At 40.8% G+C, this 24,856-nt stretch overlaps 1 protein-coding gene across 1 annotated transcript in view; it reads right to left on the bottom strand.

Annotated features, from left to right (window-relative positions):
* Positions 1 to 24,856, bottom strand: part of SHB (SH2 domain containing adaptor protein B) — a 153,040-nt gene that overhangs the window by 19,862 nt on the left and 108,322 nt on the right. The window lies entirely within an intron of this gene.

Here is a 24,856-nt window from a genome sequence, read left to right as displayed (position 1 = left end):
GTGTTCTTCTTAAAATTTAACTTTTAACGCATCAATTAAAAAATAGCCATAGACAACCAGAAGTGTCAAAAGTCAGGTTGCCATGCAGTTTTTCCTGTATAATGCCAAAAATAAAGCAACATTCCCCTCTCGCTTCTTTTACCCACATCTCACTATGGTATGTGTCACACTGAGCAGGTATTCTCAGCCTCTACTTTAGTTGTTGTGTCTAGAATGGAGTGGTTTAAAATCAGCTGTGTTGTGGCTCCAGTAGATGGTGTTGGCTTGGCTTCCAGCGTGTTAGCTGTGCGGTTGTTGACGGAGAGGCTAACTATGCCTCTCCTATATGCAACGCTAACCTGCCTGTTTTGACATGGATCAGGTGGTGCATCATACTCTGTCACAGGAGGCAGCGAAACCTACTGGATAAACCGCATACCATGCAGAAACTGATTTTACCCACTTCATTCTAGCATCTACTGTATTCCAATTCTTTACATTCAGTTACCTTTCTTTGTCATACACATTCTGCAGAACAGATGCCTTCCTTACGGGAATATGCTGCTCTTGCCTGAGCTCACCTGTTTGTTATGTTGGTGCACACGTTTAAACCCTGGCTCACCCTTCACACACTGTAGTTTTCTTAATTCCTAGCTGCCCAAAAAACACACCAATCTCTCCTTTGCATTCTTGGCAATCCAATAAAGTAATACTCCTCTCTGCTGCCATTACCCTGTTTGAAACCAGGGCCTGGGTTCCTTCATTACATACTGTGTTGTACTTATATTATATGTCCTGGATTCCCTCATCACCTTAAGTTTATAGCCACCATGTTTTCTTTCCCAATGTAGCCACATGATCTTATATTGTGCCATTGATTTTGAATTATGCAATTCTTTTTATCTTTAAATATTACCAGCTATTATAATCATTGGCAGTTTCCTATCATATGTATACACTTTTGTGTTTGGTATGATCTCATGGCCTTGAAAATAAAAAAAAAAACAACAGGATAATACTGTAATCTACCTCAATACCTCTATAGGTCTTCTATAAAAATTCTGAACTACTGTATACTGTAACAGCGAGTACCGTATTTTTCGTACTATAAGGCGCACATAATATCCTATGATTTTCTCAGAAATCGAATGTGCGCCTTATAATCCGATTTGCCTTAAATATGAATTAATTCTTCACTTAGGTTTTCACAGTATCAGTCACCCACAAATGGATTGACCATTACAGCCACCGTAGTCAGGAGCCTCACTGAGTGCGGTGATATGTACAGCTCTGTGCGCAGGAGCCCCGCGGAATATCTGTGTTTCAGCATTAATAACCACTACCCCAAAAATGCCTCCTGTTTAGAGACATGCTTATGATGCTTAAAGCTATAAGTCATGCAGTAGAGCATGGAAAAAGAGCAGCTACGAGAGAATTCAACATTAATGAATCTATGGTGTATAAGTGGAGGAAACATGAATATGCCCCACACAAGTACGTGTATTGATTTGCAGTTACAACTGAACAAGTTGAGAGTTATTGTGAAAGTGTTGAATAAAGTTTGACTCACGGTCTGAGCTTTGTTTCATTTATGCGCTGCGCCATATAATCCGGTGTGCCTTATATATCAACCTAGACGCCTTAGCAGGCGCTCATTGATAACGAACCTTATAATCCGGTGCAGGTTATGGTCTGAAAAATACGGTGGTGAGGGGCCAAAATTCTCGGTACTCGACCTTCTCTGATGCAGGTTTGACTTTCTGCCACATGATCAACCCCGCTAAGGCCTCATATGGCGTGCCGCAGCAAATAAGGGTTGCGAGAAAAACAGCGCCAGCAACGCATTTCCTACAGCAGTTTTCACAGAAAGTCTGCTTCAATTTTACATATGGGACAACAGTCAGTGTTTCCATAGGTAAAACAGACATTCTGCGATTTTCAAAACCGTGATAGCACATTTTTTCTGCAAAGTGGGTATGAGATTTGCAGTGACTGTAAAATTGAGTTTTTTTTCCCATGGCGTTTCCACTACGACCAAACTGCAGTGTTTATGGCACTTGGAGCTCCAGGCCTTACTTTATGTACAAGCAGCATAAGTAGAACGGGGTCGGTCATTTGACACAGTCAGACCAACAGCAGAGTGCAGAGACTTATGGCCACCGAGCTGTGCTCTAAATCTAAGAATGGGGTGACAGGGACCAGCATATATCAGTAAGCAAGATTATCCAGTGCAGGGGAATGGACTGAACCTTTTTATTTCCCCAACAACTCCTTTAGTGCATCTCAAAGGACTAGGAAGATAGAAAATCACTCAAATCAGGCTTTGAAACACACAGAAATATAAGGTTCGCCAGAGAATAAAGGAGCACATGGCAAATACAATAGCCTTTTATATCATTAGGATGTTCTTGGCAAGATGATGATAAATCTGCCCACTATGCCGTCACTCATTGTACATGGCCCAAAAGCTCAATATCATGACCTGACGCTAGAAGCCGATATGAACAACACACTCTTCTATTCCTCTGTCACTTCAGCGGGCGAACAGATGAACAAAGACTTACTGAGATGTTAGCCAGACAGACCATTTCAGAATTGTCATCACATCAAGTGCTACAGCTGGATGAAGAAAAACATATTAAAAAATATCTACTGCGATCAAGTTCCCATTCACTCAATATAATAAAGGTTGTTCTGCTTGTAAAATGACAGCGCTGGTATTTGCAACCTAAGCTGGATGACATATTGAATTTGGCAAAAGCAGACACTTGAGATAGAACCCACCTGTCCACTTAATGTGGATGCGCACTTTCTGCTTAAAATGTGTGTTCAGCCCATGAAGGGGAGAGGAATTGGACACATATCTGTTCTCTATAAAAACAACACAATGTTTTCATTAAACTTGGATGATCTGTAAAATTATATCAAGACATGATCTTGCCGATTTCCTCTTACAGCCACAACACAGTGTATAAAAACTACTCATTCTCAACGCCCGTCATAGATTTTATACATTCATGATCTGCATTTCACACACACACACATATATATATATATATATATATATATATATATATATATATATATATATATATATATATATATATATATTAGGGGTACACATTCCTGGAGAACATATCTGGATTGCTCATGCAATTTGGGATTTTTTCTGGACATGATGTACTGAGATCATAGAATGGTGTTAGCTATTTCATAACTTTAGTGTGGTAAATAGAAAGAAGCTATTAACTAGTCCTCATGAAATAAGTCTTCAACTGCACCCCCATTTTGTAGTCACATTTTTATTCAGAAATTAAGACAGAACAAATATCCAGAGAGGTGATTTATTAAGACTGGGATTTCCTATGTCAGTTTCAGTAAATTCCCTGGCTGGCGTGGGATACACCTGAATTATTAAAAGGAACTGGCATAGCTTTCCTGTATAATAAATATGTGGGACCAAGCAGTTCCACACCCCAGTCCATCCTGCACAAAGCACACATTTGCAGAAAGTGGAGAATGTGGTGCAGAGTGGGGGATGACTTTTTGGCCACAATAAATGGCCTTATACCAAAGATGTAACACATTATCAACCATCTATGCCAAAAAACTGCCTTCGACCCCACGTTGCAGAGGCTTTTTGTGAGCCCCAATGTCTTTGTAGTATGGGAGGAAATCCACGCAAACACGGGGAGAACAGGAAGATCAGGGCTCTTCCAACAGTCACTATGCTGGAAAAACTAAACATTCAGTTTTGTCAGGAGCAGGTGCACAGGTATAGAGGGTGCAGAGGTATCAGTGGCCCTAGACCCTGTGAGGGTCCAAAAGGTCTCTGTCCTGTAAAATATACCATTACTCTAAATGACATTCGCTAGGCAGGGACTACATTACAGATTTCACACTGGGGCCTAGGAGCTTTAGGTTACATCTCTTATCACAATTTTAGGCCACCCCACTGACAGTAAAATCCTATCCTTTACACTCTGCCAGGATTTATACAAGGATTACATCCTTGTCAGCATAGTATTAAATTAAAACAAATACTGTATATATACATACTACTGTATATACATACTATAAGCAGTGTCCCTTTCTGACAGCTGTTGAAGCTTCTTTATTCTATGCATCATGCATTTTTTTATGTTGATGTTTGTGAGTACCAGAGGATCTGTAGCCTGGGAAGTAGTGCAGTCCGTTCCCTAAAGTACTTTAACAATCTACAGCATCAGCAAAAATCACCAAGTCACTTCAGCAATGAGCAGTGCATAAAGACAATCTGGACTACAGATCACAGACATCAGATTCTCTCTGATACCAAAACAACTGTCAGCAGCTGCAGAAAATCCAGCCTTTCAGGAGATTCCTATACAAGACAAGTGCAGCAGATGTGTCACATGTACAGAGAAGAGTGCCAGGAGAAGCTGGAAAGGTCAGACGTCCGTCCTTGTAATTAGGTCTTTGGAGAGAAGATACACACTAGCGCTACTGCGATCTGTGTCTTGACAGCCTATTTACAGTTATCTGGATCATGTTATTCAAATGCATACTTACTGTATGTCCACACTGATACCATGGAGCTTGGATGGAGAGAGAATGAAAAATGGCATGTACAGCATATCAGCAATGCAATATAAAAAAGAAGAACCCACAATGCTGTATCAGGCAAAAAATACGAACAAAAACCCTTAGGTCCAGATAATTGTTTTACCAGTATGTTACATTTCAACGTAGACATTTTGTTAAAAGAGAACCTGTCCCCAGTCCTGTCTATTAAATGTTTTCAGTCTACATGAAGTAAGAACTCTCGATCCCCTTCTCTTAATACTGTACTATTCCTTTGTTATTCCTTATAGAAATGTAGGAATAAATTGATAACAGATAGCTAGGACAGCTTAGTGTGTCTCTCTACACAGTGTGACATTATCCAGTCAGTACTGCAAGTATCAGGCTATGTAAAACACAACCCTCTGTCACCCAGTTGTCCATTTATCCATAAATATCAATGAGGAACAACAACAGAGTTAAAGGCACAACACAGAGTTACAAAAGAGAGAGCATTCAGAGTAGTTAAGCATAACTTCATACAGTTCCTGACGGGGTGGGGGTGCACACAGAAAACTTTAAAAAGGGCTCTATCACAGGGAAAAGTCATTGTTAACTAAGCACATACTTGCACAGGCTTTAGAAAGGCTATTCCACATATACCTTTTGTATGCAAATCACCTCAGTAGTTTATTAATGAGCCCGCTTTTATCCATATGCTAATTAGGCTCCAGCGAGCACCAGAAGTCTCAGCGAGCACTCCTCTCTCTGCTGTGCGCTGTGTATGAGAGCATGGAGGTGAGTCATCATCATCATCATCAGCCGCCTCTCACACAGGAGAGAAACAGTGCTCACTGAGACTTCCGAGTGCATGCTGAAGCCTAATCAGCATATGAATATAAAAAAAAAGAAAAAAAAAAAAGGGGCTTATTCAAAAACTACTGTGGCGATTTACATACTAAAGGTAGGTGTGGAATAGCCTTTCTAAAGGCTAAGCAAGTATGTGCTTAGCTAAAAATGACTTTTCCCAATGATTGGGCCCCTTTAAATGGTCACTAACTTTTCAGTCAACTTGGTCTCATTTCACACAGCATGCAATTCTGGACCAAAATGAAAAAAAAAAAAAAAGTTCCTCTCCAAAAGGAATCTCTCTAAACCTCCTGCCACTAAGTGTCTCCATTCTAGCTAATTTTCAGTTCACTCTTGCTACCATTACAAATAAGTCCTCATTGGTGAAAAAGACAAATTTGCTCCCAGGGCCTGCTATTGAAAAGTAGCCCCCTATAGATTAATGCAAAAGAAACCTAAATAAGAGTGTAATCTGGGAATAGCCAAATCAGTAAGGCTGCATTCACACAGAGTAACGCCAGGCGTCATTTGTGTGTAATTTGTGTGTCTTTTACGGCCGTCATAAAACGTTTACATAGAGTTCTATAGGAAAAGACGTCCGTCATTTTCGTCCGTCATTACAATGTAAACGTTTTATGACGGCCGTAAAAGACACACAAATTACACACAAATGACGCCTGGCGTTACTCTGTGTGAATGCAGCCTTAGACTCCAGAAGGAAGAGGTTCCCATCCATAGAAAGATGGTGCGAGGGTGTTGCCTCTTATCAGTGCACAGTTGCTGGCTGTGTGAGAGGTTTCAACATGGGTTAGAAGGGGTAATATCTCATTAGAGAAAGACTGGTATAGGGACAACTTAGACCATGCATGCCCTGCTAAGAATTCTGGGCAAGGAATACAAATAAAACCTTACTGGTGAAAGAGAGATATTTGCTCCTAGACCCAAGTATTACAAAGGATGTCTACCCATAGATGACAAAGGCAAGACTAAAAGCCAGTGAGCGCAGAGCAGTGGTTCTCAAGGTGGGGAACACATACTCCTGAGGCTACGTTCAGCTATATCCAGTGGTATGTGCCATAGTGAGAGTTCTCCCGCTCCTAATGGTAGGTTATGGGAAGCCACTCACAAATTACTATTAATCTTTGGGTGTTATACTCTTCAGACACACAGTATAAATTATCAGAGGTCAGGGGAGATGACTATACATAACGCTCCCTTGGGCTAGCGCTGCTTCCTGTGCTTTTCTAACGTCCACAAATGATGTCAGTGACCACATGAATGCTGAGGCCCAATCATAGAAGTCCCTCAGCAGTCCATAATGTCATCTCTGGAGGTTGGAAGAGCACTATTTGATGTGCTTTTTCACTTTCCCTGGGCATTCGCTAATTATATTCCGATGGTCTGAAGAGACCTGCTATGGGACATTATTAGAGATGAGCGAGTAGTATTCGTTTGAACATCGAATCCTATTATAGTCTATGGGAAAAAACGGGAATGTTGTTCCAGTTTCCATGGAAACCAAAGTTCGACACCTTGGATCCTCCAAGTTCCAGAAGTAGCAGGACGAGGAGCATGAGGAGGTTTTTGCATTGAATTCAATGGATTTTTCCCGCGTGGTATTCGACCGATACGAGTATTTGATCGAATAGTCGTATTCGATCGAATACTACTCGCTCATCTCTAGACATTATATTGTATGGAGGAACCATTATGGGATATTGTACTGTGTAGAGGTGCACTGTGGAAAATTATACTGTACGTGATCCACTATGGAATATTATATTGTATGGAGGGGATCGCTAAGGGACATTATATGGTTTGGAGGCCACTATGGGACATTATACAGTGTGAGTGCCACTATGAGACATTATGCCAAGTGGAAAACAGATATTGGAAATTACATTCTACTAATTGTGGGGGGATGGATGGGGTCATTACAATATTAATGAAGGCTCCACATGAAGCCTTATTTTATTAACATTTGTAAGTGATTGCTACTTTAAAGGTATTTGGTTGGGACATTTTCTCACTAGCAGGCGCTTCACTAGAAAAGGATGAAAACCACTAGGGTAGAGTGTGGTTCTTTTCTCTCTTCACACACGCCTACAAACTCTTGCTTTGTGCAAACGACTGAGGATTCTGCAAATCTCACATCTTTGCACATTTTTGCACTTGTATCTACTTCTCGCTGCTTGTGTGATTACACATGGGATATTATTCACAGGAAGCAAGCAGCTTTACTGATGGTGCTTAGAAATAGTTTGTGAGTTTATCTGCTTGGTTGCATGTATTTGCCATGTAGTTACAGTGCAGTGTTCCTGGATCTCGTATCATGGTCACTTGGAATTTTCTCAGCTGTTTGTTGGCAGTTGTATAGCTTGTATTCATGATGGTTATGTTTTTGGAGGAATATATTTTTCACATCCTACTAATATTATAAGTGTGAAAGTTTGTGTGTTTGGATGTTTGTGAGTTTGGATGTTTGTTCCTCAATCACGCTAAAACGCCTGGACGGATTTGCGTGCAATTTTCCACAAACATAGTTTTCCCTTAGGATTGAGTCACAGGCTACTTTTGGTGCCACTAAACAACTTGGCTTCCTAGCAGGAGACTCACAAAAGCAGGACTCCTAGCCCCAGCTATAGACTCCCACACACTGCCTGGCATTTCCTGCCTCAACCTGCCTGCACACTCCTTACTGTCACCTCAGGAGTAGCCCTCACTCTACTCACTCACATTTACATATAGCTTTCCACTATATAACACATCACAAATACAACACATCACATTGTCTGTATCACGACATACACAATAAAACACATCACATTGTCTGTATCACGACATACACAATACAGCACATCACATTGTCTGTATCACGACATACACAATACAACACATCACATTGTCTGTATCACGACATACACAATACGACACATCACATTGTCTGTATCACGACATACACAATACAACACATCACATTGTCTGTATGACGACATACACAATACAACACATCACATTTGCTAGCCCACCAAACTTTTTAAAGCACTTTTACAGTTTCACACGTCTGTGTCCGCCCAATTCTCAAATCACCGCAGACGAAGTCGCGGGTAAAAGCTAGTAATCCATAATTTTTGGCACATCATAATGGACTTTAGAATACCATTCATATTGTTTTGAAATCGAATCATTCATCTTATTGACCATACCTGCATGGAGTTAAATCACTTTTGTATTTCACAAGACACTACCCAGAACTTAGTTTATAATAGCCTATTTCAGGTGCATTTTCATACAATGAACAGGATTTTGCTTTGAATAAACTGAAGCTTGGTCTTAACGGTTATAGCAAAATCTCTGTGACAATACATTTGCAGAAAGGAAATAAATAAAACAAACAAGTATTGCTTATTCTGGCAATTGCCCAACTAGAGCTTATTGGAGATCAAAGTTCCTGCATCAAAGCTCTGCTCCATTCACTGTGTCAGGCTTAACCCCTCCAATGCCAGAAAGGCTTAATGAGCATTATGGATTGAATTCACTACAACCGCCTCAGCCTGGCTGAAAGACAAGCCATACACAGTTGTCAGCAGTCCCCAATCCTTTGTCCACAATTCATCTGCGAGCTGTATTGGAAGCCAACAGTTATTTGCACCACCGCCACCTAAAAATAATAGACTTCACAAAGCTGTCCACACATGCAGCCAAGCCAAATAAACAGTAAAATATGGAGCCTTTTTATGACTGACTTTTCATAAGCCAATAACTTTTGTTATTGCATCCATGGACAGCTGATCCGGATTTTTTGTGTCACTTTGTTGAGAAAGGCAAGAGCACAGAATCCCCCAGCAACTGCTCAAATCTGTCCCTAACGTACATAAGAAAGTGAGAGACCGCAGGCAGCAGTGAAGTCTGCTCCTTGACCAGATGTGACATGTCACGGAATCATACGCATCATATGCCAGAGCCTCTGTTTCCTCTGTGGACTTGTACTAATGGAAGCTTCTAGGAAGCACAAGACAGGAGCTATCAAACTTCTAAAATACAATGAACTGGTCTGCATTACTAGCCATATGTTGTTGTTTAACCAGCAGAGCACACTTTGCACTTCTAACACTACATTACTACAATCCATGTGTAAAAGAGTTTATAAAAAGAACACGCACACAAAGCTTGGTCATGGACTTCATTCTGAGGTAGACAACATTAGTACAGATTAAGGACCATGACGAAGTTCCTGGATCCCTACTAAAATCTGTAACAAGGCCCAAAACCATGTGTCATATATAAAACAAGCAGAGCGCACTAAACCACTGCATCCCCTGTAGCTATGCTTCCATTAACATATATACTCCGTTCCGGAGCTATTTAACAAGTAGGAGTAATTCTTCTGTTTTTGTAATCTCTATACATGATCTGATAAATGTCATTAGGCATCTGGGTTTTGATGAATCGCTACCATTGCATTCCTTATGGCTACACTGCTGTATACGACTTCATTCTATGACTTTCATGGTAAATTTACAGCAACATTGCAGTCATGACCTCAGACAATTACAGTTTTGCTGCATGACGCCTACCTTACTGCTTTTTAATGCAGCCCCATTAGGCCTGTGATCTGTGACAGTTTAGCTACACGTAGTCTACAGTAGGAATGGTGGATTAGTGCCTAGCACTGATCACTGTGTTGTCGCAGAGTTTTTTCTGCAGACTTTCAGCTCTTAGTATTCCTATATAGAAAACATCAGCATTTCTGCAGGTATAATTGACATGCTCCGATTCTCCAAAAAAAAAAAAAAAAAGCGGACAGTTTTGAAAAATGCAGCTTTTCCCCTGCAGATTTTTTTTCTGAAATGTGTGGAAGGGATTAGCCACAATCCCATTCACTTTGCTGGTACTGTAATATGCAGCCGCACTGTGCTTTCACAATGTGGGACTTCAGCCTTAAATGGGATGTTACAAATTAGTGACATGGAGATGACTTATTACTAGAGATGAGCGAACACTGTTCGGATGAGCCAATCCGAACAGCACGCTTCCATAGAAATGAATGGAAGCACCTGGCACGTACACTTTGCCGGCGGCCAGTCGCTTAACCCCCCGCGTGCCGGCGGCTTCCATTCATTTCTATGGGAGCGCGCTGTTCGGAACGGCTGTTCCGAACAGTGTTCGCTCATCTCTACTTATTATAGCTGATCAAAAAAATTCACAAAGCATAATTGCAACACTCTGCTGTGAAGAAATGGAGAAAATGGGTCATTACATGCGGAACTTGTACCAAATTCAGAACATTCATCGGAATTACAGACATTTCTCAGAAGTATTGTGATGTATAAAAACGATAAGACATTGTTCAAACTAATGGCGATTTTTACAACTCCATCTCTGTTCTACTATTAATCTGAATTGTTTAATAGCAAAAGGCCTATAGTGCTGCCCAAACTTAACACCCCTGGAACTGTGCACATCACTACAATAAAACCAGGGGCATAGTGGGGCTTTGCCCCAGGTGAAAGAAAGTTCATCTCCAGCTCTGCTAAGCCTCCTGGTTCTTTGTGATGTGATCTCAGATAAGTGCGGATGGAAGAGCTGACTGTTCAACAGCATTGTTTTCTTATGCTAGTTTCACTAGATTTCGGGTTTTCACCCTTTGGGTCCTGGAAACCCTATATTTAGTTTTATGTGGAAAAGCAAAAGTGAATTTTTATTTTTTTTTAACAATTTTTTTTTATACGTTTATTTTTAGTTACCCTAGAGGGGTTGAACACACACTCATTTGGTCACTTATACAATATTACGGCAACACTTTTGTACTGGAATATATTGTTAACTAGCTGGTACCCGCGACTTCGTCTGCGGTGATTGTAGAAGTGGGTAAATACAGGCACGGGTAAGGTTTTAGTAGTGTGTAAAAGGTATGGGATATGAAATGTAACTTTGTATCTTAAAGGGGCTCTATCACTAGGAAAAGTCATTTTTAACTAATCACATGCTTGCATAGCCTTTAGAAAGACTATTCCACACCTACCTTTAGTATGTAAATTGCCTCAGTGGTTTCTGAATAAGTCCGTTTTTATTCATATGCTAATTAGTCTGGTGCATGATACATCATGCACTCCCCTCCGGTTGTTTTCTATTGGAGACTGCTGATGATTGATGATGATGATGAAGACTCAGCTTCCTGTTTGCCTCACACACATAGGAGATAATAGGAGAGAGGAGGCTGCTGGGAACTTCCTGAGCTTGCTGGAGGCTCATTAGCTAAAGGTAGGTATGAAGTAGCATTTCTAAAGCCTATGCAAGGATGTGATTAGTTAAAAATGACTTTTCCCAGTGATAGAGCCTCTTTAAGTGGTAAAGTATATGTAAATGTCATTGTGTGGGGTTTGGGGCTAGGCTGTAGAGGGCAATAGGAAGTTTTGTGGTTTGCGATGGTTGAAAGTGTGTGAGATTGCAGAGATGGAGATGTGAGTTTTGATTTTGTGGGGGTCCTGGGAAAAACGTATGTGCGCTATTGTGACGAAAAGTAGCCTATTGCGCAATCGAGTAGTAACTTTGTTTGTGGAAACTTTCAACCAAATCGGTGGAGCGGGTTTTGCGTGATTGAGGAACAAACATCCAAACACACAAACCCACAACCATCCAAACTCACAAACTTTCACCTTTATAATATTAATAGGATTTACTGGTGTTCTATTACACAACTGATACCATCACTGACTGAGCCTATTGATGGGGGGTGTAAACTGTATAATAACTCGAGCGTGTGTCATATCGCCCCAGTGCACGTCTGCTCTACAGGCATGGCAGATGTCACCAATAGATTGCAGTAACATCACATTTTGTGATTCTGTTAAACTCTGACCATATTAGAAATATACCCTAGCGGCAAATATGATTGGCTTCAAAGTCAGCTCCAAATTGGTTGTTTTCTGCTGGACCAATAGTTTATACTTTATCTTCTTGAAAACAGAAGATCACAAATTTAATATCACATAGACATAGTAATGTGATAGAAAAGAGGTAATAAATTTTATAGTATAAATTTACAAAAGCTACACTATGTTATGTGATGTTTATCTAGCACACCCAAAAATGTTCAGTGGAAATATTCTGTCTTTTATTGGATAGAGTAAAGACGAGGCAAAGAGTGACATCATAGCCCTTGCTTCCCATGGGAATGGCCCCTAGGTCATAACTGGCTCCTATTAAATTTATAAGTGGAAATTTCATATTACTTTATCCCAGTAAATGAATTCAATAAGATACAATTTAATAACTATACGGTCATTTTTATTTAAGTGCAGTACTCTCTACCAGCCAATAGATGTTGCTATAGCAACCGTGTCTTCATACACCTAAATGTGTAGCTAACACTTCAACCAACCATGTGATGATAGGGGATGCCAGATTTTTGGCCCTCTTGTAGTCTCAAGGGATCCCAGCCGAGATGTGTTTATATAGCAAATTACAAAGCATAACCAGCCATTTATCCATGTATGAAACGGTTGTTTCAGGCTAATGTAGATTCGCAGGTAGAAGAGTGTAGTGTAAGTTTTTCGTATCCATGTGTAACAATGCTGAGATAATGGTGCAGCAGTGGGAAATGGGGCGTGCGGGGATTATTTATGCAGCTAGTTAAAGGGAACTCCTCCTTAACCACAGGTCCCAGTGGTAAGAAATCTGTTGCGGAAAAGCTGCATTTTCATAAACGCCCGTGTTTTTTTGAAAATCGCAGCATGTCAGCGATATCTGCGGAAACGATGGGGTTTTCCATATAGGTTTAATAAGGGAAGAAAAATGTACAGAGAAAAACTGTAAATAAGAAAAAAATGCAATAAGAAAACAATGCAAAAGAAACAAAACAAAACTCAATGCTATTCTGCAGCATTTTGCTGCCTGGGGCCTTAACCTTCAGTGCAAAAATGTTCGAAAAGATGATAAACTGAGCTTATGTGTGAACCTTCATGACCATCACTGGTATACAAATGTGGGGACTGACCCAGGCTATAATCTTTGAAAGTCGGGAGGATCGGGCATGTTATCTTGCATTGCCTTCAGGTAAAGTTGGAATGCCTGCTTTGATAATGTTCCATATATAATGATGATCTACACACACACACATATAATATATATATATATATATATATATAACAATTCAGTCTGCCAGCAGCTTGTGTGGATGGAAAAATGTTCTTTTATTGGAAAAAGCAGTACACGGTGTACTGCTTTTTCCAATAAAAGGACATTTTTCAGCCATACAAGTTACTGGCAGACTGGACTGTTTTTTTCTATTAGGAACCCTTTTGCCTGGAGAGGGGTTTCTGCCATGCAATTTATGGGATGATGCCAAGATTTGCTGGTGCTACTACAAATATATATTTACATACACATACAATTATATATACATACACACATATGCCGTTTAATATATTGATACTGGCTGAGTTTCACACACACACAGACAGACATCTATCTGTGTGTGAAACTCAGCTAGTATTAATATTTAGTTATTCCTTTCTAATAGAAAATTCAGGCTCTTCTTCAGCATCTATAAGGGTGACCCCCTAACAATAACATTGCTTTCTGTTCTCTCACCATCTCAGACAATAGACCTTTCAGCATGATCCAAACGGCATGTACTGAACCACACAGGCTATCCAAAGGGGGTCAAAATCTGCTATCACTAGCTACTGCTGATATTAGACAGCTCCTCTCACACCCCTATAATGGAGGAGGGGAAAGTGTGGCCTTACTGACTGTAGGTTTGGTGTCTCTGATTTTTTTGGTAGATTATGTGAATACAATTATAATTCCATTGTCCAGCAGAAGCAGTGATGTCAGTCCTCTAGCTGCCTATGTGATGCTGTGCTGAGGCATCATGGGATTGACCGCACAGCACAGAGAAATAGAAAAGTCAAGATGGAGTCTGATGAGGAGCGAGGAGAAGATTGTAGGGATATGAGGGTAGGAGACATGAAAAGACTGGGGAGTAAGAGACAATCAACTAAGGGCTAGTTCACACAGTACGCGGAATGGCTGATTTTGGTCCTGATTCTGATGCGGGAAGCTGTCACGGCTTCTGACAGTCGTGGCTTCCTGCTCCAGAGTAGGCCCAAATGAAAGGGCCTAGTCCGGAGGGTGCTGCTGCGAGGCGGACGCCGGGGCTGAATCAGCCGCGCAATCTGCCTGAAGAAAGGGCAGTTCGCTTCTTTTTTCCATGATGGGCAACATGCCGCTCACAGAAAAAAGTAAGGTCTACGTAGACCTCTATTGTGAGGGGGCAGATTATGACGTGTATTCAGCGCCAAAATACGCTCCCTCTTGCCCTGTGTGAACGAGCCCTAAGGGTGCAGGGATGGGGAAAAAAAGGGTTTTGCCCCTTGGGATTCTTTAAATCTGGTAACCTTCCATACAAACTTAAAATAAAAAAGATGAAACCTACAGATGGGTAAGTCCTGTCCCTCACACAGGAAATAGCAAATTATTATTGTATAATATCAGGAAAGGTGATCATAAAACTGTGCATACAAGTAAACTTACAAGTCCCACCATAATCCTGCCAGATAATGTAAAACCAGATCCGGGCGTTACAACTGGTTATGCAATGGCTGTTTATTTAGGTAAAATGCAAAGTGCTTGCAGAAGTGGGTCCCGCCATTTACCACATGAATCATTCCTACATGACTATTTTATCAGACAGCACGCATGTAAACTAAAGAGGGGAAGAAATTAGGCATTCTCCATTTAGCATCAGCTGGAAACCCACAACTCCACAGAGTTTACACAAATGTTTGAACACACTGAATTCCTGTGTCGTGCATCAAACTGGGGAGTTCATTCTTGTATATACAGCTTTTGTTAATCTATGCCAGCCAACCACAACAGCATTTCCATTGAAAAGTATTGGTAACAGTCACTGAAAATATTTCTGTGGAATCTTACGGAAACGTGAGGCTTTTATTTTATATCAACTTAAGTGCAAGTAAGGTTAAACTAATGGATTTGGCATAAAACACCAGCTAGAGTCTACTATGTCCTTTTTAAATTTATTGTGGTAGTGGTAGAATCTGCCCAAGGCTGGGCACAGTGAAGTCACTTCTCCTGAGGCCTGGTTCACATCTGCATTCGGTAATCCGTTTGGGGAGTCCGCATGGGAATCCCCCCGAACAGAATATTGAACGCTTTGGCAAGTGGTGTGAAGTGAAAGTCTATGGGGTCTGTGTGCAAGTAGAAAGTCTGTGAAAGTAGATCCTGAAGTACTTTTCTGTCCGCATGTTCCATGAAGACACCGCGCGGGAAGCACATGGACCCCATTATAGTCTGTGGAGTCCATGTGCTTTCATAAGCTCACTGCTTGTTAATGCATTCGGTATTCCGTTCAGGGGGTACCTATGCGGACTCCCCGAATGGATTACCAAACGCAGATTTGAACCAGGCCTGAGATACCTAGTAGTCGTGTCCCTGATAGCTTAAAATGAGAGCCGACTGTGTGGCGCTGTAAGCTAGGCTATCCGAAGCATAGAACAAAAACAAAAACAAAAAAAAGACTAGAATAATTAGCTAATGAAAAAAAATAATTTTTATTGAATATTATTAAAATACATAATACTATCCAGATTTAACAACAAAAAATACCTACAATCAATCGAATGGAAGAGGTGGAAGTAAAGGATGAAGCAAAATAGCAATTCTATCAGTATAAGTCAGTAACAATAAAGATAGCCCCAAGTGCATTGAATAAATAGATACCAATCCTGATATGACAATTCCAACCAATGAACTAAAAGGCCACCTTAGACCCCAACATGTTCCGCTATTAAGATTTCTCACGAGGTACCTACTGTACGCACTATTTGGCACTGATATTATTAGTAGGTCTTCAACAGCTACCATAGACAAAGGGGTGACTTATTTTTAAAGATGTAATAGTGCTACCGAGGAGGTCAATAACATGAAAGCCATTAAATTCCCTCTTCCCAGGCACAGCAGGTCTGGTCTTCTGTTTACAGGCAGTTTGAGAAGAGGTCACCACTGAGGCCTGTTGGCTGTAGTGGTCACCCAGCACAATTGGAATACCACTGCTGATGCTAGTTGTGGAAGGGAGGGGGGGGGGGGGGCTTGTAAACTGAAAATCACCCTCCAAGGTTTATGGATTGTGATCATTCACCTCAGTCCATGATCCAATCACAACTTCACATACATCTCACACAAGCTCCTTGCAGCAGTAGGCAGGTCCAATTTAGATCCAGGATCACATTTCTACTAGTCATCGGCATAGGGGAAAGGGAGAGGGCTATTGTAATAATTTGTATGGCAACTGAGATTTTCCTTTTCAAGAAAGCTGTGGGAGGCAGGAGGTATGTGTAATAGAAAAATGGCTGCTGAGAATATAGTTTGTTCTCACTTTTCCTGCAGAAGTTGTTTTCTCCAATATACTGGATCAGGACTTTTTCTGACACGCAGAGCAGAAAGACAATTCTATAGGTTGCACTGCAGTGAACTGAGATTCCAGATCTGGCTATTGGGAAATGACTAGCTATGTGTTAACCTGTACATTGCCATACACTTTAAAACACCAGTTGGTGCAGTGGTCATGGCCGTCAACATTTCCACACACTTTGGACACCAGAAGGTAACATTCTATGTAAAGTAAATGCCACATGACTTCACTGGATCTTAATTAACAGCATGTAAATAGCAAATATTATAACAGTTTGGTGACCTTAGGTAGAAGGTCTTGTAAGGAGATGGGAAACCGTCCATTGTCGGTAATGCTCATCAGACCTCTGTAATTGGAAGCAGTTCTAAGAGACTATGCATCTCCTTACAAATCTATAAACTGCTATGAGACTGCCTGACATATTAATGGGACTTCCCAAACGGCTTATAAAATTAAAATGATTAAAGCAATAAACTGCTCCAGGCAATGGCTTGTTGTAAAAAGAGCGACCTCATTTGACAGCATAAATCGTTCAATAATGTTTGGTGAAAAACAAATGACCTATACGTCCCTTGATATATAATTTTTTTTTTTTATTTCAGTGTACTGATGTAATCGCTGTGGTTATTAGAACTTCCAATGGAAATTCATAGGATCTCACAAGAGGCATGCATCACATTATGCAGTAAAGAACCTAGCTGGTTTTGTAAATCTCACTGATAAATATTACATCAAATATGCAAACTACTGTATATACAATAGAAAAGTAGACAAATCCACACCATGAGAAGGATTTCATCTTGGCTTACTTACAGAGAACATGCACATATTTATCAATCTGGAATCTAGGAAAACATTGAATATAACTTAGAATGTATTGGTCTAAATTACTGCTCAGTCTAAGCTTATGAGTCAAGTGGGCTGTGGCTGTAACTCATAGAATATGGGCTGCCCCCAAAGTTGCTAAACTCCGAATGAGCAGGAAATAAAGGAGTTATGAAGGATCAGGTTAGGTTCACACTAGCATCCCCTCTCCATGGTTCAGGTCTGAATGAGGTCCGCCGTGCACATTTTTAAACTGAAACCGGCAGAGGAAAAGTCCTCCAGCACAGATCAAAACAGAGTCTTAGACAACATGGCTTCTTTCTTTCTTATAGAGCTGCATTTCATCTTCTCAGGCAATGACATCACATCCTTTGGTCACCTGGACATCCTACAGCTCAGTTCCATTGAAATGAATGAAAAAGAGCTGCAGCAAGGCCATGTGATTAGCAGATGTGATGTCACTTTATGAGAAGTAGTGGAGCTCTTTTTAAAAGAATCCTGGATAACCCCCTTAAGACCAATAAATAAGTTAAACTCAATATTTTCCTACAAAACTATACATCAGTCTTCCCAGCTGTCCTACGGGGCTGCCTTGTCACTCATATCACTTTAATAGGAGCAGCCCCAGCATATGCTCCCAGTCCACTGCAGCAGCTTTGTGCATCTGGTGGCTGTCTGAACAGCTGATCTGCCCGGACCCCTTAGACCACATACTGAGGTGCTGATGGCGCAGGCTTACTGCAGTGCAGAATTAAAAATCGATTTTAAATCCTACATTTCGGGAACAGGATTAGAAATTAACATCTGCCAGTGTGGATTTCTAGATTAAGGTTAAGACCCCATGCAAAAATGCAGTGTTTTTTTGGCTTCTGCAGAAACATATTGGGTACTGTATATACTAGAGTATAAGCCGACCCGAATATAAGCTGAGGCCCCTAATTTTACCCCATAAAGCTGGGAAAACCTATTGACTCGAGTATAAGCCTGGGGGGGGGGGGGGGGGGGGGACAAATGCAGCAGCTACTGGAAAATTTCAAAAATTAAAATGGTCGGAGTTTTTGGGTGCAGTAGATGCTGGGTGCTGGGGAAGTGGAGGGGGTGTTTTGGTTGTCTGTCTGCTCCTTCCCTGAGCTTGAGGACTGAGTTTTTTTTCCCCACTTGAAATTCAGCCTGGCTGAATATAGGGTATCTGCAGTGCTGCTATTAACCCCTTCCTGACGGAACAGGAGCACTGCAGATCCCCTATATTCAGTAGACTGGGCACTTTCAGACACAGGGATACCTAATGTGTTTGTGTTTCACAGTCATTTCCTACTTTTATATGTATTCTAGGGAAAGGAGTGATTTAGAACTTTTATTATTTTTTTTTATTATATTTTTTTTAAAGCTTATTTTTTTTTTCACTATTTTATGGGAGATTCTATACATTACTATTGTGGCTGCTCATTTTTTTTTTTTGCTTGACTCGAGTATAAGCCGAGGGGGACTCTTTCAGCACAAAAACTGTGCTGAAAAATTCGGCTTATACTCGAGTATATATTTAAAAGAAAAAAACAAAAAAAACAAAACAACTTGTGTATGTGACAAGCGCAGCATGTTAATTTTAGCTGCAAAATTGCAAGTGTTTTCCCTTTAGATTTAATAGCAGAAGAAAAATGGTGAGAAGGACAAAGCAAAAACTCAATGCAAGAATGCGCCACAAAAAAAATCCTATACTTTTATAGTGTGATTTTTCTTTTTAGCCGTTTCATTATGTGGGGGCTTTTCAATCTAAATATCGTGCTTTTGCTGCCATTTCTCTAAAACACAAAGAATACTCGCATTTTTTTTTTTTTTGAAAAATGCCTCGAAAGCACAATGTGCGAACCCAGTCTAAAAGATTCTCCTGGCACAGGGAAGGAAGTGGCACAACTTCCTTCCTTCAACACATGAATAAGGCTGAAAATAAAATGAACGAGCAGATACCTGGAAGCTACTGATGGTAAATAAATATGTCTTTAAATCCATCAAGATCTTTAGGGTCAGAGCAATTTCTTCAGAATCTCTTGTGAGGAGCCTTACTAGTAATAATATAGCATTCCTTAAATAATTCAACTAAAGTAATGTGCTGACTGGAAGTTTATGCAAAGAAAGTCTGTTCTCTTAAAAGACATTATACTTGCATAGGCAGGCACAAATTAGGTTTCATGGAAATAGTACACATTTCTTTATCTGATTATTTTTCCTGCAGTATAAATCAACACATTTCAGCAATGTACCCTTCTATATAACGTGATACTAATGGAATTATTGTTAGCAAAGGTAACATTTCCAGTGCCAAACTAAACTCCAATAAGTTACTTCTGTACAACTTGCAGATTTAAGGCAGGAAGTTACAAGGCGTAGTGAAAGAAGTACTCTGAATTCTGCGCGATTTATGTCAAACAGCACAGATTTGCCTTCTGAAATGCATGTAATATTTAGCGTCTGCTGGTCACATAGTTCTTGGGGTGACCAGCTTTAAAGGGGTAGCAAAGAATCTAAATCCATATATATGCATCTCTATATCATTATTTTTTTTGCAGACACCGTGCCATGCCTGTCGATTGGTTGCCTCTAGTATTACTCCATTTAAATGTAAGGTGCTAAGCTGCAGTACCAGCAATCTGTAGATAGGTATAGCATTGTTTTTGTATGGAAGGAGTTTTGTCTATTCTTGTACACCACCTTTAAGGCCTGTTTACGCTATGCATACTAAACTGTCACAATTTTCACAGGAAGGAATTTTGGAAAGCAGACCACCAAGGCAAAGTTTGTTGGTCATATAAGTAAGCGGCCATTTTCTTGTGGGCTATGGGCATGTGCAGTTAGCTCTGCCCGAGGCCTACAAGTTTCACCGCATACGCCAAAAGAAGAGGCGTGAAGAGGATGTTCCTGAAGAAGATAGAGGCGTCGCTGAAGAGTTCTCTCACAGCATTGGGGACGCCCCCTGTGCTGTGAGAGAACTCATTTGCATACCAGCGAAAACCGGGATTTCTACGGAACGGTGACACGGAGAAGACATCTAAAGGTTGGAGACGAATACCCTTTCTTAAGGCTATTCCTACATGATAGGGACAAAAATTCAATCTGAATGATAGGATCCCTTTAAAGCACTCCTGGTGGAATAGGACAGAGTTTTCCAACCTTCTCAGCCTTATGGCATCACATTAACAAAAAAAAAAAACCTCGCGGCACCACCATCAATTTTTACTAAACGACAGAAAAACAAAACAAAAAAACCCCCCAACATATGGACACAGATAATGTTGCATGAAGGCCTGCAGTCACCCTGCCTGTTGTGGTGAGATTCCAGGGGATCAGTGTTGGAATCTCTGAAGCGGAAGGAGCACCTAAGATGGCATACAACTGGGAATTGAAACTTTGGCAAGTATGCACTAGAAAACGGCCATTATTTACCAGGAACAACTTTTCAAACCACCTTTCATTTCCTGTAAAAAGAGCCTTTAGAGGACACACTGATCCATAAAGTGATAAAACCACAATCAAGCCATATCGTGACAATTTCATACATAAAGCTACAGAGCATACCGTATAAAGCCTCAGACTTTCACTAAATGTTTCTTCCACTTAACACTTCAGACACCAATATGCAGAGTTCGGCTTGCAGCAGAAGGGTTAACCCTTATTCTCTGATCATTTCTTTGAATGCCGCCATACATCCAGATGTCCTCATTATGACCTGAATTTGCCTGTTTTATTGCACTCCGCTAGTCACATTTCACTAATTATGAGGAGCTTGATTTATTCTTATGACTTCTGGAAACAGCTAACTCGATATACGGCTGGAAATGTACCTACAACGGTTATTTACAGTGAGCAAGTTTATTTGTACCAAAAGGAAGGAACAGCAAGCTTATACATCAGCAATTAAAACATAATAATAATGAACGCCTATATCCCTGCCAAGCCACAACACTTAGGGCACAATTTTCTAAGTGAATTTTCAGGACGTATGGAGGAATTACTTTAGGCCTTTTACTTTATCCCTACTACACTATAAAACATATGCTATACCAAGCAAACAAAATGCCAACCAACTTCTGGCTGTTGATGTAGGTCAGGCCTCTACAGAGTCTTCGAAAGCTGGATGGCTGCAAAAAAATAAACAACAATGCCAACCGATGGAAAAATGCCGCTTGGCCAGAGCAATTTTGGCATTCCTACATCCATTTTTTTTATGGTTAGTCTCTTGACTTGTTTAAACTTGGTGTCTAATATCATGGAAATTTAGCGGCAAGAAAAATGCAGTGTTTGCTGTCCCAGGAAAGTGAATGAGGATAGGGCATATTGACTGTGTGATGGAGAATGGGAGTTGTAGCAAACATTTTGCACAAGAAAGGTCCTTGCACCAAATGTGTGCCACATCACCCCTCTAAACCAGACACATATAGTGGGGATAAATCTCTGCATCCATCATTCAATTTTTTTCGTGTACACTACTGATCTGAACAATGAATCAAAATAAAGTAGTCTGAACTTAGTCTTCTATGGAGCCAGCAAAAATGCAAAACGGTGCAAAAGTATTGAAAAATACTAGTATTTTTTGCCCAAAGTATTTTTCGCCTGTGATTTGCTACATATGGTCTTAGCCTAAAGCTGGCCATACACATTAGGTTATAGTTGGTCAAACCTTCTGTTTTCGACAGGAGTGCCCTATTATCTCCTGACTCTCCATGAGCAACATAGGTCTACAGAGAGAAGGATCAGCCTGTTGCATTTCAATATGGCAGATCCTTTTGTTCTTGGGGAGCAAAGAGATGCCTGTCAGGCAGCAGCTTACTTCCTTTTCTCCATTCAGATTATATGCATCCCCCTCCAAAGCAATTATACAAGTGTATGGGGAGAGAAGGAGGAAGAAATGCTTACTGGACAAAAGAATATTGGGTTGATCATTATTTGAGGCATATGGTTAGCCTAAGAATACATTAAAAGGATTGTCCAGGATTAGAAAAAAAAAGATGTGCTTTAACATTTCCTCAGAAATAGCATTCTTCTCTATTGGCTGTGCTTAGTATTTGAGGCTCATCTTCCTGGAAGTGTTTGGGTCTGAATACAATACCAGGCACAGACCAAAAGTGGTGCAGTTTATGAAAACACAAGCACAATATTAATCATTAAAATGCAATTTTTTGTGACTAATGCGTAGGAATAGCCTTAAGAAAGGCTATTCTTTTCCTACCTTTAGATGTCTTCTCCGTGCCACTGTTCGGGAGAAATCTGTGTTTTCTTCAGTATGCAAATGAGTTCTCTCGCAGCACTGGGGGCCTCCCCAATGCTGCGAGAGAACTCTCCAGCGACGCCTCAATCATCTTCTGGAACAGTCTCTTCACGCATCTTCTTCCAGCGCTGGGGTGAAACTTCTACGCATGCGCAAGTCGGCTCTGTCGTTGGGCCTCGGGCAGAGCAGACTGCGCATGCCCGCCTGGTGTAAGCGGCCATTTTTTTTTTTGTGGCCGCTTACCCCGCAAGTGGCCACAAGAAAATGGCCGCTTGCACCAGGCGGTCATGCGGAGTCGGCTCTGTCCGAAGCCCGATGGCAGAGCTGACTTGCGCATGCGTAGAAGTTTCACCCCAGTGTTGGAAGAAGACGTGTGAAGAGGCCGCTCCAGAAGAAGAAAGAGGCGTCGCTGGAGACTTCTCTCGCAGCAATGGGGACACCCCCAGTGCTGTTTGAGCGCTGGGGCCCGTTCCCAGTGCTGCGAGAGTACTCATTTGCATACCGAAGAAAACCCGGATTTCAACCGAACGGCGGCGCGGAGAAGACATCTCAAGGTAAGAGAATAATAGCCTTTATTACAGCTATTCCTATGTGTTAGTCACAAAAAAATTGCATTTTAATGATAGCATCCCTTTAAAACCTTGTCCAGAAAATGGAGAAGATGGGCAGTATTTTAGTAATAATAACTATGTTTAATACTTTCATATCTCTTATTTATATAGCAAATGCATTTTTACACATTAACTGAGAAATAGGCACCCAAGAGACTACATTATAGTGGTTGGCCAGTGACAAATGCAGGAAACTGCAACCAAAGATAGTTAGCAGCAGCAAATGACACATTGCTGAGGGAATTTTGTTTTCTGTTGTGTTACTGTTGCTGGGATTTCTAGTAAAGCTCAGGGGTTTATAATCTAAGACTCAATATGCTTGTGCAGGTAGTGAATCTGTTTATGCTGATAGGTGTGGTAGTTAGGACTGTGCAAATGTAAAGGCAAAGGAAATGTCAGAAATAACTCCAAATGTGCAGGCATATTAATAGGAGTGAAAAAAATGCAGGATTTCACAGAAATGAGTTTGTTAATAATGTAATTTAAAAAAATTTCTTAATGACACAAATACTTCCAGAAGATCAAATGCTGCCTGAACGTATAGTTACACTTTCAAATCCACAAAGTATACCAGAAATGTCCAACCGTTGCAGGTCCCATCTGTGGGACATCCATCTCAAGAACGGGGTCCTATTCACAGCGTCAAGTGAATGCAAGATAGCCAACCATATGCAAATTTCTCCCCATCCCATTCCAATAGCCAGGGTGCATGCAAGAGTCTTTCCTATTCACTGCACAGGATTTCCAAAAGTAACTGAGCAGGCAACCTCAGCGATTTTTATTTTATAATTTCCTCAAGTCTCTCATATTAAAGGGAGTCTATCATTGGGGATTATATATTATATATATAATTTTAAAGGTAAACAAACAGAGGAGCCTTTAGAAAGGCTATTCTAGTCCTACACCTCTTTCTCTCCTCGCAGCCATTTTTGAAATATATAATTTTCAGGAAATATGTACATGAAGCTCAGAGAGCACCACAGTGTTATACTATTTATCATTTATTTATCATGCTTACTTATATAGCGCCATCATATTCCGCAGCGCTTTACAGATATTGTCACTGTCCCATATAGGGCTCACAATCTACATTCCCTATCCGTATGTCTTTGGTGTGTGGGAGGAAACCGGAGTACCCGGAGGAAACCCACGCAAACACGGGGAGAACATACTAACTCCTTGCAGATGTTGCCCTTGGCCGGATTTGAACCTAGGACTCCAGCGCTGCAAGGCTGCATATTGATGCCGCCTCCTGGGCCGCTCTTTTATGCAGATTACCTCATCCTCTTCACTACCTAGCAGCTGCCTCTGTTTTCAGTGGAATCCAAATCCCTGTGCATGCGTTGTACG

The sequence above is a fragment of the Leptodactylus fuscus genome, chromosome 1 (assembly GCF_031893055.1).
Source record: "Leptodactylus fuscus isolate aLepFus1 chromosome 1, aLepFus1.hap2, whole genome shotgun sequence".
Taxonomy (NCBI): Eukaryota; Metazoa; Chordata; class Amphibia; order Anura; family Leptodactylidae; genus Leptodactylus; species Leptodactylus fuscus.
The sequence above is the reverse complement of the archived record's forward strand: the minus strand, read 5'-3'. Positions and strand labels throughout refer to the sequence as shown.